This window comes from Schistocerca cancellata, chromosome 6 (assembly GCF_023864275.1).
Source record: "Schistocerca cancellata isolate TAMUIC-IGC-003103 chromosome 6, iqSchCanc2.1, whole genome shotgun sequence".
NCBI classification, from domain to species: domain Eukaryota; kingdom Metazoa; phylum Arthropoda; class Insecta; order Orthoptera; family Acrididae; genus Schistocerca; species Schistocerca cancellata.
The window spans coordinates 205,360,287-205,382,677 of record NC_064631.1 but is presented as its reverse complement, the minus strand read 5'-3'; the positions used below and the strand labels follow the sequence as shown (position 1 = coordinate 205,382,677).

Genomic DNA, 22,391 nt, shown 5'->3' with positions numbered 1-22,391 from the left:
CGGTGCAGCAATATGGCATCCTGTATAAATGTTCGACGTATGTATGCGGGAAAAAGCATCACTTCTCACACAGCACTAAACAGACTGGAAACGTGACATACACTTCAACATTCCTGTACTAATGTGAAAGACATTGGTCAAAATAAATGTCTCATAATGCAGAACCTTTCATATAGAACGCTGTCATCCAGATAGACGTAGTTATATCAGTACATTCTTTTCTCTGCAATATAGTTCTATCTTAAACAGTCGATTTCTTTTTTTGGAGGGGGAGAGGGGGAAGTATTTGCAGTCTATGGCCACCGTGTCACCTGTAAACATATTGTGTGTTATTGCGAGAGTTGTGATGCTTCAAGACGGTTAAGGCAACAATAACATACGATCAGACGCTCTGTTGCCGGTCGAAATGGCCGTGCGGTTAAAGGCGCTGCAGACTGGAACCGCAAGACCGCTACGGTCGCAGGTTCGAATCCTGCCTCGGGCATGGATGTTTGTGATGTCCTTAGGTTAGTTAGGTTTAACTAGTTCTAAGTTCTAGGGGACTAATGACCTCAGAAGTTGAGTCCCATAGTGCTCAGAGCCATTTGAACCAGACGCTCTGTTCAATTTACCCCATTGGAGCAAAACGGTTCAAATGGCTCTGAGCACTATGGGACTTAACTTCTGAGGTCATCAGTCCTCTAGAACTTAGAACTACTTAATCCTAACTAACCTAAGGAGATCACACACATCCATGCCGGAGGCAGGATTCGAACCTGCGACCGCAGCGGTCGCGCGGTTCCAGACTGTAGCGCCTAGAACCGCTCGGCCACTCCGGCCGGCCCATTGGAGCAGGGAATCAGACGGATGGATGCCGCAGCGACTGTCACTGTAAGTCACAGTGATGTTTCTAGAACGTGGTACAAGTTTCTAGCGACAGCAATAGTTTAAGATCATCGTGGAAGTGGCCGCAGAAGAAAAACAACAGGTCTGCAGGCCCGATATCTGTGTGTGGCAGCAATCAGAAACCAGTCAAACGCATCAGCTCCAACTAGCCAACACAAACCATAAGAAATATGCTCCATGAGTAGAGATTTAGTGCCATAATACCTCTCAAGGCTCCTCCTCTAAATGGGGCTCGGACAAGGGCTACTGTTGCACGGGCAGAAAACGAATGAGGACTACGCAGCAGTGGGACATAACGCACTTTTCTGATGAGACCTGTATCAATCTTCACCCTGATAATAGCAACAATAGTGTTTGTATGCAACGAGGACACGGTTATATCCGAACTGAATCGTAAACCTCCATCCTTATCAAGGCGGATCAGTCATATTTGGGGTGAAATCGTGTAAGACCACGAGCCATCCCTTGTGCCAATTCATGGCAGGACGAGTCGTGTGTAGTGTCGGGACGCCATCATTGCAGGCATTGTGGCTACATATCGGAGCGGGATTCACTACGATGGAGAAAAATGCAAGCCCCTATCGTCACGATCTCGTGAACACCTTCTTAGTGAAGCACAGAATCAGCTGGATTTGACAGCCTCCATATTCTGCAACACATGGGCAGTTATACTGTGCCACCAGATAGCTTACAGGGCGTCCTAGAGGCCGCTGTGGAGGAACGGGACAATATCTCTGAGGCATATATGGACACATTAGTAAATATTATTTCTAATAGCATTCAAAAGTGTCTCCAGTTACAAGGAGGGCCAACTGGTGAGTAAACAAGAGTTATGAAAAATGACAGTGAGAAGAATCTGTAGTGGAATCATTTCAAAGGTTTTGATTTTCCGTTTTTGTTTGTGCTTACCAATTAGAAATGTTCTTATCTCCTTTAGTTTTGTTCCCTTGTGACTGTACCTGACAGAACGAAAATAAATATCAACACTTATTTTAACCACTGTTTATGCATGCCTTAATAAAGACATCTCGCACAATAAGACGGGCTGTTCGAGCTATATGTGGTGTAAGTTCGAGAACCTCTTGTCGACCCTTATTCAATAGTCTGGGAATTCTGACATTGCCCTCACAGTATATATTTTCTTTAATGTCGTTTGCTGTTAGCAATATTAGCTTATTCCCAAGAGTTAGCAGCTTTCACTCAGTTAAAACTAGGCAGAAATCAAATCTGCATGTGAAATGCACTTCCTTGACTCTTGTGCAGAAAGGAGTGTACTATTCTGCATCATCCATTTTCAATAAGCCACCACAAGAACTCGAAAATCTTAGCAGTGGCCCAAACACTTTTAAGTCCAAACTGAAGAGTTTCCTCATGGCTCACTCCTTCTATTCTGTCGAGCAGCTCCTGGAAGAGCTGAAAAATTAAGCAAATTCCAGTGTTACATTGTTGATTTTCTTTATTTAAGCTTACGAATTGTCGCCTGAATACGTTTCTTATATTTAACTTTATCTGTTTCTACTATCGTGTTATAATTTCATGTATTGACTCGTTCCATGACCAAGGAGACTTCTCCTTAATTTGGTCCCACGGAACAATGAATGAATGAATGAATAAATGAATGAATAAAATTGGAAGCCTAAGGTGGATTTTCAGACGGTTTTATGGTGTAAAAATACGAAAATTAAAAAGTGTACTAAAGGCTAGGACATAATGTAAAATGAACAAGGTACAATGGTTTCATAAACCATGAAGGCCCATGTTACAGCATCTTGCACGTCATTGGTCTCGCTGATTAAACCTCTCACGGAAGCTACACAGAGGGCCACATTTCCCAGTGCAGTCAGAATCATACCTCAAACGACGACGGAAGACGTGACGAACGATCTCCGCCTCGAAAGAGCGCTGCTCGCGACGCGGTCCGTGCAAGGCGGCCGCTGACCGGCATTTGTAAGGATCAAACCGCCGCTGTCGGGGACAACGGGCGGGAACAGCGAGCACCCTCTTACGAAATGAAAACATTTTTTTCCTCCATCCGCCTTCAGTGCCTCTCCCATCTCTGCGTCCCACCCGACCCCACCCGCCATCCGCCTCCATACATTCCCCAGCGATCTTTTCTTGCCAGTAGTTGCAGCACAATGCGGGAACTCTGCTGAGCAAGGCGTAGAGACCGAAGGAAGGAAGGAGCTGACGGTGAATCACGAGGAAAGCGCCGACGTCGGAGGAAGGGGGCGGGTGGGCAGCGAGGCCGATGTGGATGTGGAGCGGGGGTAGGGGGTAAGGGGAGAGTGATCCCTCATACGACAGCGGCGCCCCGGGCACGGGAATCTGTCCCTGTGATGTACTGCCCGTCCAGCGGGGGTCGCCCTATCTGCAGGCGCATCGAGTGACCGTCGGGCTATGTTTCCTCTATTGGATCGTGCAGGCGTGCGATTACAGTATACCAGTGCCAGTGAGAAGAAGAAAGTGTATTTGTTTTTGCCAATTTCACAACGGTCCACTTGAAGGAAAGAGTCACCGTATAATCAGTCTGCACTGCTACATATCGGTTAAAGTTAGGTTGTCTTAATTAATGTTATGAAACGTCCCCTTAGAAAAATTTATGAATTACTGTGCTGATAAACCTCTTACGTTATTTGATTTTCAAACAGCTGAGCAGAACTGAACGTACTCAGAAATTTCTATCTTTACTTATTCTGATCAACACTAAACTGACACAATATTTTTAGCGCAACGCAATCTGACTTTCAAAAATCCCTACAAAAGAATGGCCCTGACTAACAATAACCTATACCTTTCATGAATCACTTACCTCACAAAAATCTTCGTTACTCAAACTACTGCAATACAGCGAGCGCCAATACTGCTAGCTAAATATTGTAACTACTGAAGGCACTAAGTACTGATAGGCATAGTCAGCAAATGAAAGATTTTGATAAAGAACAAACAATTTATCTACCTTAATAATGTTCAAAAGACAGTTCATGATATCCAGTATTACAAGTTTGCTCTTTCTGGCTCTCAAAATTCTGCCATCTCTCTCCCCAGATCCAACACTGCTGGCGGCTCACCTCCAACTGCGCAACGCTACGCGCTGTTAACAGCCAACTGCCCAACACTACAATGGCAGATTCCAACAATGCAAACCAGCACACGGCACAGTCAGTGATTTTCAGATAGAGCGCTACGTGGCGTTACCAACATAAAAACCTAAACAGCCTACTTACAATGTAGTAAATAACACAATGAAGATATATAAGAAGCACGCCTTAATGGCTATTACTAACCCACTGCTTTTCATAATGCAGTGTAATATTACAATAGCCTCTGGTACTGAATCGGTACATCAGTACAATTTTATTAGAGGAAAAGGTGTAAATATCCGCATCCTCTATTGCTTTTGACTTAAAGATACTTTCTTTTAAGAAAATTCTACATATTTTACCTTCACTGATCACTATAACAAATTTATTAAACGACAGGGATATCGTAGATCGTAGCCACCCTCACCGGCGTCTCACAGTTGGCAACGGAAACGCGCCTTTCTAACAGACGCTGATAGCAGTCACGCGGTGACCCAGAGGATCCAGTGATGCGCACCCACTGAGCCACGCCTTCAGCGGTTGCAACTATAAACACCGCCTTTCGCTGCGATACATGGTGGTCGGCGGCAGCTACATGGCCCAGTCGCAGTAGCAGTCTTCGACTGTCTTCAGCCTTAGTCAAGCTTCGACAGTCCGCTCGTGAATTAATAGCAGGAGCGTAACTCTGCACGGAACTATAGTTTGCTTTTAGTAATAGCTGGATCTTATTGCTGTTTTTTCACTTGTAAAGTTTCTTCACAAGACTTGGACAAAGCTGCAAGTTAATAAAACTTCTGTTTACTTTATTTACGTCTTCGCTAAACATTTCGGATCTTCCCCACGATGATAGGTGCTGCACCACTCTGTAGCCCACCTCTCCTGTGGACAAAGAAGTACAGAACCAAAATAATGGGTGCAAATATGGGTCCTGCACAAGAAAAGACTAAAAAATCTTTTAAAGTGATTTAATGAAGTTGTATATATCATTAAAGAACGGGAGACTGGCCTACAAATTGAAGATTCCTTACATAAACGAACGTCAAATCAAAAATTATTTACAGAAATCGCAAACATAAATGGTTTTTTTTCAGCCCCAGCGCAATCTTCGTCCATATTTGGTATGTGACACATTTGACCCATACTTCTCCGCAAGTGTCTTGGAAGCAGTTCTCGTCACCAAAGATGCAGGTTGCCTCTCTCAAATCTGTTGTATTCCCATTGTTCAGCCGGCCACTGTGGCCGAGCGGTTCTGGCGCTTCACTCCCGAACCGCGCTGCTGCTACGGTCGCAGATTCGAATCTTTCCTCGGGCATGTATATGTGTTATGTCCTTAGGTTAGTAGTTCGAAGTCTAGCGGACTGATTACCTCAGATGTTAAGTCCTGTGGTGCTTAGAGCCATTTGTTCCATCCCCGTCGTCCCTTTTCGACGTACCTGCACCTACCTGTGAACATTGTCTCAGTAGATCATCAGTAGGGAAGCCGAGCGAAACCTACTGTACTTCGACGAGAACCAGGCTGCAATTCAAGTCAGTAATCTACGTTTCGGGAGAAAGTTTTCACACGAAATGAAAGGTTGGAAATTTTGTCCTAAATTAATATATTCCGAAACTTAGGTGGACAAGTATCACTGCCAAGCCTGTGGTAGTTTTAACACAGTCACTCAGAATACCTTTCACTGACGTTAGCAAGTTTATGGTGTTGCATAATAGCTACAAAAATTCGGATTGTTTTTGATTGAGTATGCTCGCCAAATATTAAGTCTGTCGGTAGCTAATGCAGTCACAGTTTTTTGCCACCGACCTGCTCAATACGCCACGCAGAATTTATGTCTTTTCTCGTCACAAAATCACTTAAAAATTCCGAAATTTCTACACATCCATCAAAATAATTATGCCGTCACTTTACAACACTTTTGATGTATGAAACACTGCTATATGCAGCAACTTATCTTTTCCATGGCAACTACTACTACACACGTCCGAAGTGTTTCATGGCTAGGCTCCGACTCCTCTCTGGAATAATCTTAAGTCTTCTCTACCAGCAGAGAAAGGCGCGCGAAGAATACTGCTTTACCATTGGTCAGTTTACTCAACAGCCAATAGCAAAACAAAATTCTCCCGCGTCAGTCCGCGCTTTTCATCAATAGCCAATCACAAAATAGTAAACCTAACGACCGCACTTTTTCCCGACGTAATTATCTAATATACTGAAGTATTGTTTATGCATAAAGTGATTTACTATTGTTATTTATACCTGAATTAACTTTCCCTTTACCATAAACTTACTTTACAAATCTATTCTATAAAAATCCTCTTTGTCCACATCCATACTTCTTCGAAATGTTCCCATACTAAATCCCACTACATAACTCGTTAAACAGTTATCTTCATATTAACCTTATCCACACTCACGCATCATTCATACTGCTAAAACACATTTATAACATTTTATGCAAAAAAAAAAGACATAATAACACCTTATGAAAATACTAGAACAGTTTACGAAAAACATTCTATTTCTTTAGTGCACTCTAGTGGTCACAATAGAAACTAAAATCACAGTCCCCCTATCCAATATTGTCCTCTTTCGGCTGATACATAAACTACGTGCGCGTCCAGTCTCGCGTCACCATCAGTCACTATACACTCTTTGACACATCTCCCACTTAACCGCCTTCACGGCAGGATCGGTATACGGCGCTACGCCTCAATAACCATGCCATTACCACTATCCAGGAAGGAATGATCGCAGTAATCTGATGAAGAATCTGATCGTTTTGTGGGTAGAATTTTCTTTTTCTAAAGGGATTTGGCTTTCCCACTCACACGCACTAGCCAGCCTAGAGCGTTGAAGATTTCAACGACTTTTGTTCACAGTTGGTGCTCACAGCTTTGCATCACCGCGTGGTGGTTCTCTTCTTACTGTTAGGGCAGAACGTATCTCAAACAGAAGTATTGCATCTGAATTCCCCACGGACAAATGCGGCATTTAAATTAAGGCCCCACATATACACCAACCACACCTAAGCGAAATGGCCCCTAGATCTTCGTAAAGGCAGCTTAATGTGTTGCTTTGCGGAAGTCACCGTAAAATTACTGGAAATGATAATAATACCAGTATAAGTAAATATTTTCACATACGTGCCAAAGCCTTGCAGTCTGGTACGAGAGGCTGTAAATACGTAATGCAACACCTTTCGCTCTCGAGCAATTTAAATTGAAAAAACGCAGAACTTATTTTGGGACGTGGAATATTCGCGCTTCAGTCCCTATAGTTTCTTGTAGTAATGGTAAGTCGCGGCGCTATATGTGGAACTGAAAATAATGTCTGTAACATAGATGCTTTCGAAGCAGAGAGCGGTCACTAAGTATCTTTTGGAGAAAACCAGAGCATCATAGATGTTCATAGGCGTTTGAACTATGTTTACAAAGAACTCGCATTGAAGGAAGTCATGATTAGTCGTCTGGTGAAGCGACTACCATTATCACAACAAGGTCCCGCAAAGCTGTTCAAAAATGGTTCAAATGGCTCTGAGCACTATGCGACTTAACTTCTGAGGTCATCAGTCGCCTAGAACTTAGAACCAATTAAACCTAAATAACCTAAGGACATCACACACATCCACGCCCGAGGCAAGATTCGAACCTGCGATCGTAGCGGCCGCTCGGCTTCAGACTGCAGCGCCTAGAACCGCACGGCCACTCCGGCCGGCCGAAAAGCTGTTCCATATCTCGCTTTCTAGCCGGCCACTTATAATTGTGACTCCTGTAATGTTTGAACGTGCGGTCCTTCTCATTCGTGGTGATGGAACGATCACAACCAAACACCTCGCTGCTCAACTGGACGTTCTCTGTTGGTAGAGTTCACTGCTCATCCACGACTGTTGATTCTAAGAGGAGTGTGCTTGCTGGGTTCCTCGCCTCCTAAGATAACGAAGGACCTTCTGTGCGGAATGTCTTCCCCTTTACCAGGATAATAGGGAAAATATTTTTTCGAACATCGTCACAGGTGATGAAACACTATTTCATCACTTCGAACTGGAAACAAAAGGTTATCCACGGAGTGGCGCCAAACCACCTCACCTGTGAAGAAAACGTTCAAAGCCGTACCCACAGCCGGCCAAGTCACAGCGACCGTCTTCTGGGACTCTGAAGGGCTTACTCCATTTGGTGTTCTCTCTCATTGTATAACGATAAACTTCGAAGCGTATCAGGAAACTAAAGAAACGATTTTAGCGTGTTCGTCACTACAAATATGTAAAAGAACTTCACCATCTCTAATGACCACGCCAGGACTCCACATTTGCCCCTGGAAATGACTTACAATTTAATATCTGGTTGATGTATCTCTGTTTCACCATTATATAACCAATCTAAAACCTTGCAGTGTCTCCAGGCCTTTTCCACGTATACAGCTTTTCTTTCCTGATTCGTAAACCGTGTTAGCTATGACTAAGTTATGTTCTGTGCAAAATTGTAATAGCCGTCTTCCTCTTTCATTGCTTTCTTTGCTTACCCCCAGTCCATATTCACCTATTACTTTCTCTTCTCTTCCTTTACCTACTATCGAATTCCAGTCCTCCATGACTCGGGAAGAACTCACAAAGCTTCACTGTACTGTTCGTCCACATCCATGCCCTGCCTGGATCTCGCAGCTTCCGACTTTCATTTGTTTGGCCCAATGAAGGATACTCTCCGCGGGAAGCAGTGCGTGGCTGATGGGGAGGTTATTGATGCAGAACGTTGACCAGTGGAGTGGTACCATGCGGGCATACAGGCCCTCACAGTAAGGTGCCTTGAAGTTGTCGCTTTGAACGGAGACTACTTTGAAAACTAGCGTTTTGTAGCCAGAAGAGTGGGGAATAATATGGTGTATTTAAAACCAGAACATAACGAACCTGCTTTCAGAAAAATGTGTTGTATTAGTTATTGAACGTCCGTCGTAGAAACACAGAATAATCAACGCTGCGCCTACACTACTTGAAAGAAACATTCGAAATGGTCATTGGTACCTTCTAGCAGCAAGTGGTAGCGTTTACAGCCCTGCCTACCAATCTACAGCACTTTCCATACAACTGTGCCCAATTTTACACCTTGTTCTCTGTGATATCTGACAACATTGTTGGTACCTATGGATAACGCATGTGCATTGTTATGTTCGTGGATGTCCAGCCAGAGCACGACACAGTTTGTATCCTTCACTCGTCCTTCGACAGTACAACGGGAGTAACCGATCACTGTCCACACGGCGAGAGTAGAAGAGTTAAGCACACAGGTAGCAATACGAGTTCTGAATGACGTAACACGAACTAGATACTAAGCTAGCGTACATTCTGAAAAGCGTTAAGTGAAAATAACAATCACACTTGACAACTGATAACAATGAATCAGATACGTGTGACCGAAACTAATTCTAGATTACTGATTTTTTAAAGATAGAGGAAGGGAAGGAAATTAGTGTTTAACGTCCCGTCGACAACGAGGTCATTAGAGACGGAGCACAAACTCGGATTAGGGAAGGATGGGAAAGTAAATCGGCCGTGCCCTTTCAAAGGAACCATCCTGGCATTTGCCTGAAGTGATGTAGGGATATCACGGAAAACCTAAATCAGGATGGCCGGACGTGGGATTGAACCGTCGTCCTCCCGAATGCGAGTCCGGTGTGCTAACCACTGCGCCACCTCGCTCGGTTTTAAAGATAGCTTCAGAGTATTTTTCCGACCACGTGCTCTTCTTGAACACGTTTGCACACAAGAACCACTGTTCAGTTCACTAATGCTATTGAAGTTTCGTAATTATACGGTGACAGATATCTCGATATAACACATAATATTCACGTCAACATAAACACTGTGATCGAACCACATTTCTCATTCACTAGCTAATACAGTACACTTCTGCACTTCTATTTTCCTCATATTTTTCACAATATTCAAACTACAAAGGAATAAAACATTAAGAGAAATATTATGATTTTCTTTATAACACGTATTTCGATAGTATCCTTCACTGCGCCGCGCAGGGTAGCCACGCGGTCGTAGGCTTCTTGTCACGGGTCGGGCTCCCCCCATCGGAGGTTCGAATCCTCCCTTGGGCATGGGTGTGTGTGTTGTCCTTAGCGTGAGTTAGCATAAGTAAGATTAAAGAGTGTGTAAGTTTAGGGAGCGATGACCTCAGTAGTTTGGTCCCATAGAACTTACCATAAATTTTCAAATTTTCTCGTTACTGTCTAGTTGCTCAAGCTGCTCCCGACAGACGCTGACTGCCTCGTGTCCGTGCTGGCGAGAATGATCAGCTCTGGCGAGATTCCCCCAAATTAAATTACAAGCGCCTACATGCTACCGATATGTTAAAGTATTCTTATAGTGTGACAAATACTCTCACAATATCGCTATGATGAAGATATGCCGACGTAGCCGGCCGGTGTGGCCGTGCGGTTCTAAGCGCTTCAGTTTGGAACCGCGTGACCGCTACGGTCGCAGGTTCGAATCCTGCCTCGGGCATGGATGTGTGTCATGTCCTTAGGTTAGTTAGGTTTAAGTAGTTCTAAGTTCTAGGGGACTGATGACCTTAGAAGTTAAGTCCCATAGTGCTCAGAGCCATTTGAACCATTTTTATGCTGACGTAAGTTCCGGGCAAGGACGTCGAAGGTAACATATATTAGGGTTCGTACGGAAACATATAGATAGTCGTTTTTCCTTGTGTCCGTTTCCGAACTGAAGTCGAAAGGAAATGGCTAGTAATGTTACAAGATACCCTCCGCCATGCACGATACTGTAGCTTGCTGATTATGTATGTACAAGTAGATACCGCGCGTCTGATCGTAAGAGTTTTAAATTTTATTAGCTAACGTGTAAACCAGTGACATTTTCAAGTCAGTTTATAGGTATATCATTCACTTACTACAAATTGAATGTAGATGATCACCAAATAATACCAAAAGTCTTGCGAACGAAGACAGGTATGAATGCATCAATTGTAATACTTCTAATATATATATATATATATATATATATATATATGTGTGTGTGTGTGTGTGTGTGTGTGTGTGTGTGTGTGTGCAGAGCCGGTTCGAGATGTTATTCCACACAAGTGACTTATGTGACTTATCAATAGCCGCCTTCTTCCCTCTTTCCCCTTTTCCCCCACACTTTCACCAGTGTCAGTTTCCGCTACTCTGATACGCCCTACGTGCTAGATTTGTACAGAAAATTGTGCGGCCATCGCGCTCCTCTCAGCTTGGCGCCCCGAGCGGAGGGTAATGTCTCTGGTGCCTTAAACTATCGCTGTGTGTGTGTGTGTGTGTGTGTGTGTGTGCGTGCGTCTTTATTTTAAGGTAGGTCATCCGTTGGGCAGCTACGAGGCACATTTGAGCGCTACAGGCTTGAACGACATCTGCTGTGAGACAATACTAGAAGACGTGCGTAATATGAAAGTTTTATGACGAAACAGACGTGTGGGTAAGATAACCACAGCTACACACAGAATGTCTAAGACGCTCCAATTTTAAATTAGAACTGTGAGTTACACCAATGACTGAAACATCTTACGCTGATTTTGCGCCATTTTGCTTCCGGAAAACTAGTGGATTACGGCTGATTAATACTGTCTGGACGATGAACTTAAAACATTATCACCACCTGGTTAACAGCGTGTTAATCAGTCTTTGAAAATCAGTACATCAGCGCTTCTGCTTCGCTTGGATTTAACATGTGCAGTGGTTTGTGGGTGCGGATATGTGTGCCAGATTCCATCCCGGATGAGTTCCAGGTCAACCGAATTCAATGGCCAAGGAAACAACATAAATGCAGCATCATGCTTCTCGGAGCACTATAGCACGATTCTGACATAATAAGGGCAATTATCCTGCCATCAGATGCCATCGTCGTCGGCGACGATACCAAACAGGAAGGGATGTAAGTGGTCCGCAATAATGTTTACGAAGACAAAACTGTCTTTGTGGATTCGCTTACGACCGCAGGTCCCGTGGTAGGACGGGATAATATCTGCACATCTCTCCTACCACAGGGCGGCGTCTGTAATATATGCTTTTTTGGAGCAGCCACTCGCCTGTAAGCAGCGCACGTCGACATTGACACTAATCTGATGTAACACGAAACGAGAGTCATCAGAATAAGCCAGAAATTTCCGTTGATCCACAGTCCAATCTTGATGATCCTCTGCCAACTGCAATCTCAATTAACAGTGCAGTTGGACCAATATGGCACCACTGAGGTGACGACGTCGGTGAAGCCAACCGTTTAGTAGTATGAACTGAACGGTGTACTCCGAAATACGTTAGCTTGTACCTGCATTGTACTCTGCCGTCAGACGTGCCACAGGTCTACACCTATCCCGCTTTACACAGCTGGCAAGTCTCCGACCTTCATATTCAGTGATGAACCTTGGACGTCCAGCACGTTGTTGTCTACTCATTGTTTCACTGTACTTCATCCACTTTCGATAGAAGTTCACGACAGAACTATCGCTGTTTAGAGACGCTCGATCCCAGGCGCAAGACCATAAAAATCTTCCCCAAAGTCGCTTGTCACTGGATTTGCACTGACGCGGTTGTATTGTTTGTAATCTCCGCTCTGCTTATTTTATTTCCTTACCGTGTTACGAGCCTGCGTAATGTGGTAGGCTGCAGATCAAAATGTATTGTGTATGTATCCCAAATAAGTGTCGGCATTTGCCAGACGGAGTAAAGCAAGAAGGAGTGAAGATGATGATGATGTTTGGTGTGTGTGGCGCTCAACTGCGATGTCATCATCGCCCATACACATTCCAAATCTATACACAGTCCAATCTAGCCATTTTCATGAACGATGATGCAATGATGAGGGCAACACAAACACCCAGCCCACGGGCAGAGAAAGTCCCCAACCCGACCGGGAATTTAACCCCGGACCCCGTGATCCAACGCTAGCAACGCTAGCCACTAGACCACGAGCTGCGGAAAAAATGGCCTGAAGAGAGTCAATCTATTGCAGAACGGGAATCGGTTTCTGTCAAATGCAATGCGACTGTATGAAGATCTTACGAAATATAAACAAATTCTGATTTAACCTATGTACCACTGGACACGCTAGATGTTAGAAACATTGAAATTTAAGGAACTGAAGTACCTACCAAGTGCAGTTCATTTTTTATAAATGTGTATTCTTAAATGAGGAGCCTGCCAATGCCCTACACTGTCATTAGTGTAAGCTGTAGAAACATCATATTCTAAATCATGTGCAGTTCGTTCATTGCGGTGCTAGGGGAAACAACGTGAACCAAAACCTTTGGTTCACAATAAAGTAAAGATATTATCAAAATGACTACGTAGTATTGTGAGATAGGAAACTGATGGTGACAAAGGAATATATCTGGCGATTTATCGACAGTGGATATGAGGTGGTGTGTGCGAAAATCAGTGTTAAAATGTCGAACCAGCCACCAGTTTACAGCAAAAAAAAAAAAAAAAAAATTGAAATTACGAGTTTAGAACGTCAAGCCCTCGTCTTCAGAAACCTCTAGTGCGACCAATATAAAGTATAAACAAGGGAAATAAAAATAATGAATTAACGTAAATGGGGAGTTTGAACATTGTACCTGCAACGGATTGACACAAGCGTTCTGGAACTGCTTCTGCTCAACTACACTGGTTCCGCTACTTTAAAACCTACATACAATTGTCTCTCACGTGCGTATGGCCTTTTTAGACTGTATGTACGGTATCAGCTTGTTAAACATGCAGAGACATTAATTTAGTGCATGGGGCAGCACTACGTAGGGCCCGAGTTGCAATTTAGTGAACACAGAAAAATTTCTCTTCAGATGCATGATAACAAGCGAAAAGTCCAAGCCGATATGTCGAAACCTACGGTCAAAATTTTATATGCTAAGACACACTGCATTTTTTTTAATGTCAAAATTTTCCGAATACGTAGCTCGGAGGCGGGGAGACATGTCTACCGCCGCCGTAGTTGTGGCAGACAGAACACGCGAGACACAGCGGCCACATGTTCTTGCTTCACGGCACGTTGTAAACAGATAACACAGCACAAAGCGATCGTAATTTGAAAAGCGAGTTTCAGTTTCCATTGCTAGTTTCTGTGACAGCTATTCACAGTTTACATTCGCTCAGATATCAGCATTTAACATCCATGATAATTAGAAGCTGCCTTTCCAGTATCGCTAAATGTTAACAGTGGAGATGGAACTGATTTTTCTTTGTGATTTCTTTGTATATGCTTGCTAATAGCTTCTGTTTTCGTGCTGCTTCCTCAATTTCATAGTAATGTGAAGTCCAATTAATGTTTTCAACCTTGTGAAGATGGAGTATGAAGAACGTGGTACCGGTTTGCAAAAGAAATCACCTACTTAATGCGAAGGTCTATATATGTTTTTTTTTATTATGAATGGACATTCATTTCGTGTTGTTGACATTTCGTTTGAAATAGTGGAAACATCAGAAAAACAGGAAACAACTCTGGTCATTTCGTGGATTATGATTCGAGCAATGATTATTGTGATAACCGAAATTCAGAACAAAATTGAAGTGCCTTCCAATCCCAAAGAAAAATCTTGCACAGTAGTGCCTCTCACTGAGAAAAAAAAAAATGTTGTAAATTTTTTAGCTTAAAGAAGGAGGGAGAAAAAGCTTAAAGTTTGGCTGTTGGCAAAGACAGATTATTCCGTAAAATCTGATCATAACTTGTATAAAAGGAAGAAAGGCTTACACGAAGTACGAAATAAACACAAAAATGAAAAGCGCAAAAATGTGAAAAGAAAACTATTCTAAAGATTTAGAATTGCTCGTGAGAGCCACTGCATTTCTGCCGACGGAGATTTGGGAGATTAGGTGGTCTGGAATTGCAAGTGAGATGAACATTACTGACTTCGAGGATTCTTCGACCTTGTTAAGCAGTTTCAGGTAATTATGCGGGAAAGAAAGTCACAAAATTACGTAGTTTACCTCAAATAAAAACGTAGAGGTCAGCAATAGGTTACCTATAGAGAAATTTGTAGCTGACGTGAAGACGAAGCTTGTTGTCATTCTCAAATGCTGTCAACAAAACAAAACAGCCAGATTTCGTGATAACCACATCTTACCATTTCGACCGAAAAACAGAGTCGCTAGTGCAGTTGGCGAGTGCAATGAGACACTCGTATACAACAATGCCAGTTGTAAGTCACAGTGGGTTACTGTTTCCGCAACTTTATATCTGTCTTCAGGAACTTCAAGACCAATTAGGACCAAAAATGAAGAAATAGCACTGTTTGCTTGCAAAAGTCTTGTAATCGACGTACCAAAATCTAGGAAAGTGGGCGAGAATAATTTTCATTGTTGTATTCGAAGCGTCTCCTTACCATCTGCAGAAAATAATTCACTGTTTTTGAATAACTCGTGTCCTGGGCCTAACGACAGCTCTGTCTTTAGGAGGAAGATGAAATATATTTCGTCTTCCAAACGAAGCTAATAATGAGGTAGCGCCTCTCGATAAAAAAAAGGTTCCATTTTTCTACTGCTTAATCTGACCACTATCATGCTTAACAGACTGTATGGACCCCAGGTGTTGTCTCTTGAGCAAAAACACTTGACGACCACTGCAGTACACAATGCTTCTTCTGTAAACCTCGTTTCCAGTTTCGTGAAGGTCTCGTCGCTAGTGCTGTGGAGGCCAGGCTGCCACTGTTGTTACGGTAGGCCGAATTTATGTATTCGTGAAACGGCTTCTGACGCGGTACACCGACCGCTAAGACAATGTCTCCCTGATATTGTTACACAGCTATGCCCTAGGGTCAGGTAACAGGATAGGAGAACGAATGTTCTACAATCCTCCCACAAATTAGTAACAATGTCACACAAATGAGTTAAAAGGTTTACTTATCTTTTTCACTTGTTTAATAATGAAGTCTGCAATACTGTTTGCAATATAACACAAAAAAGAGGCCCTCTACGTCAAAATGCATATAATCGTAGGTAAACTTCACAGCACATAGCAAATGCAGTTCACAACAAGTATCAGCCCTGGTCGAGGATCTGTAACCAAATGGATGGGAGCTGCTCTTCTATCCCCAAGGAGGGTTCTGTTCCTTGTCGTCCAGTCATTGGCGGATTTACTGGGCCGGCAAATGGCCGAGACGAAGCCGATATCTTCATACGCAGCGCCGCATGTGGTGCTGTTGTAACTCGCTCAAGTGGCACCAGCTCACATCCTCGCGCCTGTGGTGCTTTTGCCCTGGCTGTATCTTGTTCGGACGACACAGAAGCTTCCATGCCCATTCGGGGTTGAGTTCATCGCAAATAAAAACAAATATCGCCTCTGTGGTTTCTCATTAGCACTACAAGCAGCTGAAGTGGAGGCAGGCGTTGAAGCCCGGTGATAAGCTCTGATCGTGGAGTTCTGCTCAGTTAAAAGAGGCAAAATGAGAAGCAGCAACAAAAACAAACAGGCGACAATGACAGGTATCCTGTTTTGTGTATCGTCCAAAGGACGACATGAGCTACCGGGAACACTGTGCCGAGGCACGGTCAACATTGTTCTAGCTTTGATGAGGGTTGTTGTTGTTATGGTCTTCAGTCCTGAGACTGGTTTGATGCAGCTCTCCATGCTACTCTATCCTGTGCAAGCTTCTTCATCTCCCAGTACCTACTGCAACCTACATCCCTCTGAATCTGCTTAGTGTATTCATCTCTTGGTCTCCCCCTACGATTTTTACCCTCCACGCTGCCCTCCAATACTAAATTGGTGATCCGTTGATGCCTCAGAACATGTCCTACCAACCGATCCCTTCTTCTGGTCAAGTTGTGCCACAAACTTCTCTTCTCCCCAATCCTATTCAATACTTCCTCATTAGTTATGTGATCTACCGATCTAATCTTCAGCATTCTTCTGTAGCACCACATTTCGAAAGCTTCTATTCTCTTCTTGTCCAAACTATTTACCGTCCATGTTTCACTTCCATACATGGCTACACTCCATACAAATACTTTCAGAAATGACTTCCTGACACTTAAATCTATACTCGATGTTAACAAATTTCTCTTCTTCAGAAACGCTTTCCTTGCCATTGCCAGTCTACATTTTATAACCTCTCTTCTTCGACCATCATCAGTTATTTTACTCCCCAAATAGCAAAACTCCTTTACTACTTTAAGTGTCTCATTTCCTAATCTAATACCCTCAACATCACCCGACTTAATTCGACTACATTCCATTATCCTCGTTTTGCTTTTGTTGATGTTCATCTTATATCCTCCCTTCAAGACACCATCCATTCCATTCAACTGCTCTTCCAAGTCCTTTGCTATCTCTGACAGAATTACAATGTCATCGGCGAACTTCAACGTTTTTATTTCTTCTCCATGGATTTTAATACCTACTCCGATTTTTTCTTTTGTTTCCTTCACTGCTTGCTCAATATACAGATTGAATAACATCGGGGAGAGGCTACAACCCTGTCTTACTCCCTTCCCAACCACTGCTTCCCTTTCATGTCCCTCGACTCTTATAACTGCCATCTGGTTTCTGTACAAACTGTAAATAGCCTTTCGCTCCCTGTATTTTACCCCTGCCACCTTTAGAATTTGAAAGAGAGTATTCCAGTCAACATTGTCAAAAGCTTTCTCTAAGTCTACAAATGCTAGAAACGTAGGTTTGCCTTTCCTTAATCTTTCTTCTAAGATAAGTCGTAAGGTCAGTATTGCCTCACATGTTCCAACATTTCTACGGAATCCAAACTGATCTTCCCCGAGGTCGGCTTCTACCAGTTTTTCCATTCGTCTGTAAAGAATTCGTGTTAGTATTTTGCAGCTGTGGCTTATTAATCTGATTGTTCGGTAATTTTCACATCTGTCAACAACTGCTTTCTTTGGGATTGGAATTATTATATTCTTCTTGAAGTCTGAGGGTATTTCGCCTGTTTCATACATCTTGCTCACCAGATGGTAGAGTTTTGTCAGGACTGGCTCTCCCAAGGCCGTCAGTAGTTCCAATGGAATGTTGTCTACTCCGGCGGCCTTGTTTCGACTCAGGTCTTTCAGTGCTCTGTCAAACTCTTCACGCAGTATCGTATCTCCCATTTCATCTTCATCTACATCCTCTTCCATTTCCATAATATTGTCCTCAAGTTCATCGCCCTTGTATAGACCCTCTATATACTCCTTCCACCTTTCTGCTTTCCCTTCTTTGCTTAGAAGTGGGTTTCCATCTGAGCTCTTGATGTTCATACAAGTGGTTCTCTTATCTCCAAAGGTCTCTTTAATTTTCCTGTAGGCAGTATCTATCTTACCCCTAGTGAGATAAGCCTCTACATCCTTACATTTGTCCTCAAGCCATCCCTGCTTAGCCATTTTGCACTTCCTGTCGATCTCATTTTTGAGACGTTTGTATTCCTTTTTGCCTGCTTCACTTACTGCATTCTTATATTTTCTCCTTACATCAATTAAATTCAATATTTCTTCTGTTACCCAAGGATTTCTACTAGCCCTCGTCTTTTTACCTACTTGATCCTCTGCTGCCTTCACTACTTCATCCCTTAAAGCTACCCATTCTTCTTCTACTGTATTTCTTTCCCCCATTCCTGTCAATTTTTCCCTTATGCTCTCCCTGAAACTCTGTACAACCTCTGGTTCTTTCAGTTTATCCAGGTACCATCTCCTTAAATTCCCACCTTTTTGCAGTTTCTTCAGTTTTAATCTACAGGTCATAACCAACAGATTGTGGTCAGAGTCCACATCTGCCCCTGGAAATGTCTTACAATTTAAAACCTGGTTCCTAAATCTCTGTCTTACCATTATATAATCTATCTGATACCTTTTAGTATCTCCAGGGTTCTTCCATGTATACAACCTTCTATCATGATTCTTAAACCAAGTGTTAGCTATGATTAAGTTGTGCTTTGTGCAAAATTCTACCAGGCGGCTCCCTCTTTCATTTCTTAGCCCCAATCCATATTCACCTACTACGTTTCCTTCTCTCCCTTTTCCTACACTCGAATTCCAGTCACCCATGACTATTAAATTTTCGTCTCCCTTCACTATCTGAATAATTTCTTTTATTTCATCGTACATTTCTTCAATTTCTTCGTCATCTGCAGAGCTAGTTGGCATATAAACTTGTACTACTGTAGTAGGTGTGGGCTTCGTATCTATCTTGGCCACAATAATGCGTTCACTATGCTGTTTGTAGTAGCTTACCCGCACTCCTATTTTCCTATTCATTGCTAAACCTACTCCTGCATTACCCCTATTTGACTTTGTGTTTATAACCCTGTAGTCACCTGACCAGAAGTCTTGTTCCTCCTGCCACCGAACTTCACTAATTGCCACTATATCTAACTTTAACCTATCCATTTCCCTTTTTAAATTTTCTAACCTACCTGCACGATTAAGGGATCTGACATTCCACGCTCCGATCCGTAGAACGCCAGTTTTCTTTCTCCTGATAACGACATCCTCTTGAGTAGTCCCCGCCCGGAGATCCGAATGGGGGACTATTTTACCTCCGGAATATTTTACCCAAGAGGATGCCATCATCATTTAATCATACAGTAAAGCTGCATGCCCTCGGGAAAAATTACGGCCGTAGTTTCCCCTTGCTTTCAGCCGTTCGCAGTACCAGCACAGCAAGGCCGTTTTGGTTATTGTTACAAGGCCAGATCAGTCAATCATCCAGACTGTTGCCCTTGCAACTACTGAAAAGGCTGCTGCCCCTCTTCAGGAACCACACGTTTGTCTGGCCTCTCAACAGATACCACTCCGTTGTGGTTGTACCTACGGTACGGCTATCTGTATCGCTGAGGCACGCAAGCCTCCCCACCAACGGCAAGGTCCATGGTTCATGGGGGGGAGGGTTACCTCACCTTAAATAGTAGCTCGGATGTTAGAGAAACTCTGGCGCGGCTAGTCTCCAAAAGGTGCTCACGGTTGCGCTAAGGTAAGATAGACAGAGAGACAGAGAGGACAGAGGAAGAGGACAGGGACAGATAGAGAGAGCGAGACAGAGAGTGGGAGAGAGAGAGAGAGAGAGAGAGAGAGAGAGAGAGAGAACGACCGCTGCGTGAGTCGAGTATAGTGCTACTCTCCGTAAGCAGAGCCGCTGTCAGTGGTGTCCTGTGTGGGCGGTCTGTTGTATGCACCGGTTGGGTCTTGCCAAGCTGAGTGGAGTACGCAGTGAGACAGTGTCTGTAAGCGGCACTGGTTAACTTGGCGCAATACCACGAGTGGATCGTACTTTCAGCAACGCAGTTGCGGGTTGCTTTCCACTGAAGGCACAGTTCCGCAGATAGCACGTGGAACAAGTTATTGGTCTTAGTGTGTGAAACGCGCTCAGCTTTACGTGTCTCTTTTAGTTTGGATAATGCACAAGAGAATGATGAAGTATTGAATAGAATTGGGGAGAACAGGAGTTTGTGGCACAACTTGACAAAAAGAAGGGACCGGTTATTAGGACATGTTCTGAGGCATCAAGGGATCACAAATTTAGCGTTGGAGGGCAGTGTGGAGGGTAAAAATCGTAGAGGGAGACCAAGAGATGAATACACTAAGCCGATTCAGAAGGATGTAGGTTGCAGTAAGTACTGGGAGATGATGAAGCTTGCAAAGGATAGAGTTGCATGGAGAGCTGCATCAAACCAGTCTCAGGACTGAAGACCACAACAACAACAACAATCCATCACTAGTGACAACGGGTGCAATGAAAGTTTTATACTTGGTAAGCATGTAAGTAGGCTGTTTATATTTTCTTATTGGCAACGTTACGTAGCGCTCTGTATGAAAATCAATGGCTGTGCTGTGTGCAGTCTGTGGCTAGTTTGCATTGTTGTCTGCCATTGTAGTGTTGGGCAGCGGCAGCTGGATGTGAACAGCGCGTAGCGTTGCGCAGTTGGAGGTGAGCAGCCAGCAGTGGTGGATGTGGGGATAGAAATGGCGGAGTTTTGATATTTGTAAGAATGGATGTTATGAACTGCTATATACACTCCTGGAAATTGAAATAAGAACACCGTGAATTCATTGTCCCAGGTAGGGGAAACTTTATTGACACATTCCTGGGGTCAGATACATCACATGATCACACTGACAGAACCACAGGCACATAGACACAGGCAACAGAGCATGCACAATGTCGGCACTAGTACAGTGTATATCCACCTTTCGCAGCAATGCAGGCTGCTATTCTCCCATGGAGACGATCGTAGGGATGCTGGATGTAGTCCTGTGGAACGGCTTGCCATGCCATTTCCACCTGGCGCCTCAGTTGGACCAGCGTTCGTGCTGGACGTGCAGACCGCGTGAGACGACGCTTCATCCAGTCCCAAACATGCTCAAGGGGGGACAGATCCGGAGATCTTGCTGGCCAGGGTAGTTGACTTACACCTTCTAGAGCACGTTGGGTGGCACGGGATACATGCGGACGTGCATTGTCCTGTTGGAGCAGCAAGTTCCCTTGCCGGTCTAGGAATGGTAGAACGATGGGTTCGATGACGGTTTGGATGTACCGTGCACTATTCAGTGTCCCCTCGACGATCACCAGTGGTGTACGGCCAGTGTAGGAGATCGCTCCCCACACCATGATGCCGGGTGTTGGCCCTGTGTGCCTCGGTCGTATGCAGTCCTGATTGTGGCGCTCACCTGCACGGCGCCAAACACGTATACGACCATCATTGGCACCAAGGCAGAAGCGACTCTCATCGCTGAAGACGACACGTCTCCATTCACGCCTGTCGCGACACCACTGGAGGCGGGCTGCACGATGTTGGGGCGTGAGCGGAAGACGGCCTAACGGTGTGCGGGACCGTAGCCCAGCTTCATGGAGACGGTTGCGAATGGTCCTCGCCGATACCCCAGGAGCAACAGTGTCCCTAATTTGCTGGGAAGTGGCGGTGCGGTCCCCTACGGCACTGCGTAGGATCCTACGGTCTTGGCGTGCATCCGTGCGTCGCTGCGGTCCGGTCCCAGGTCGACGGGCACGTGCACCTTCCGCCGACCACTGGCGACAACATCGATGTACTGTGGAGACCTCACGCCCCACGTGTTGAGCAATTCGGCGGTACGTCCACCCGGCCTCCCGCATGCCCACTATACGCCCTCGCTCAAAATCCGTCAACTGCACATACGGTTCACGTCCACGCTGTCGCGGCATGCTACCAGTGTTAAAGACTGCGATGGAGCTCCGTATGCCACGGCAAACTGGCTGACAATGACGGCGGCGGTGCACAAATGCTGCGCAGCTAGCGCCATTCCACGGCCAACACCGCGGTTCCTGGTGTGTCCGCTGTGCCGTGCGTGTAATCATTGCTTGTACAGCCCTCTCGCAGTGTCCGGAGCAAGTATGGTGGGTCTGACACACCGGTGTCATTGTGTTCTGTTTTCCATTTCCAGGAGTGTATATTATGACTATTAAGGTAAATACAATGTTTGTTCTCTATTAAAAT

General features: G+C 44.2%; 1 protein-coding gene and 1 non-coding gene across 2 annotated transcripts in view; both read right to left on the bottom strand.

Annotated features, from left to right (window-relative positions):
- The window catches only part of LOC126088250 (irregular chiasm C-roughest protein), a 379,377-nt gene that overhangs the window by 98,158 nt on the left and 258,828 nt on the right, over positions 1-22,391 (bottom strand). The gene's annotated exons all lie outside the window — the stretch shown is intronic.
- Trnas-gga (transfer RNA serine (anticodon GGA)) lies at positions 735-818 on the bottom strand. The gene is given in 2 exon segments: positions 735-769; positions 779-818. It is a non-coding gene; the product is annotated as a tRNA-Ser (tRNA).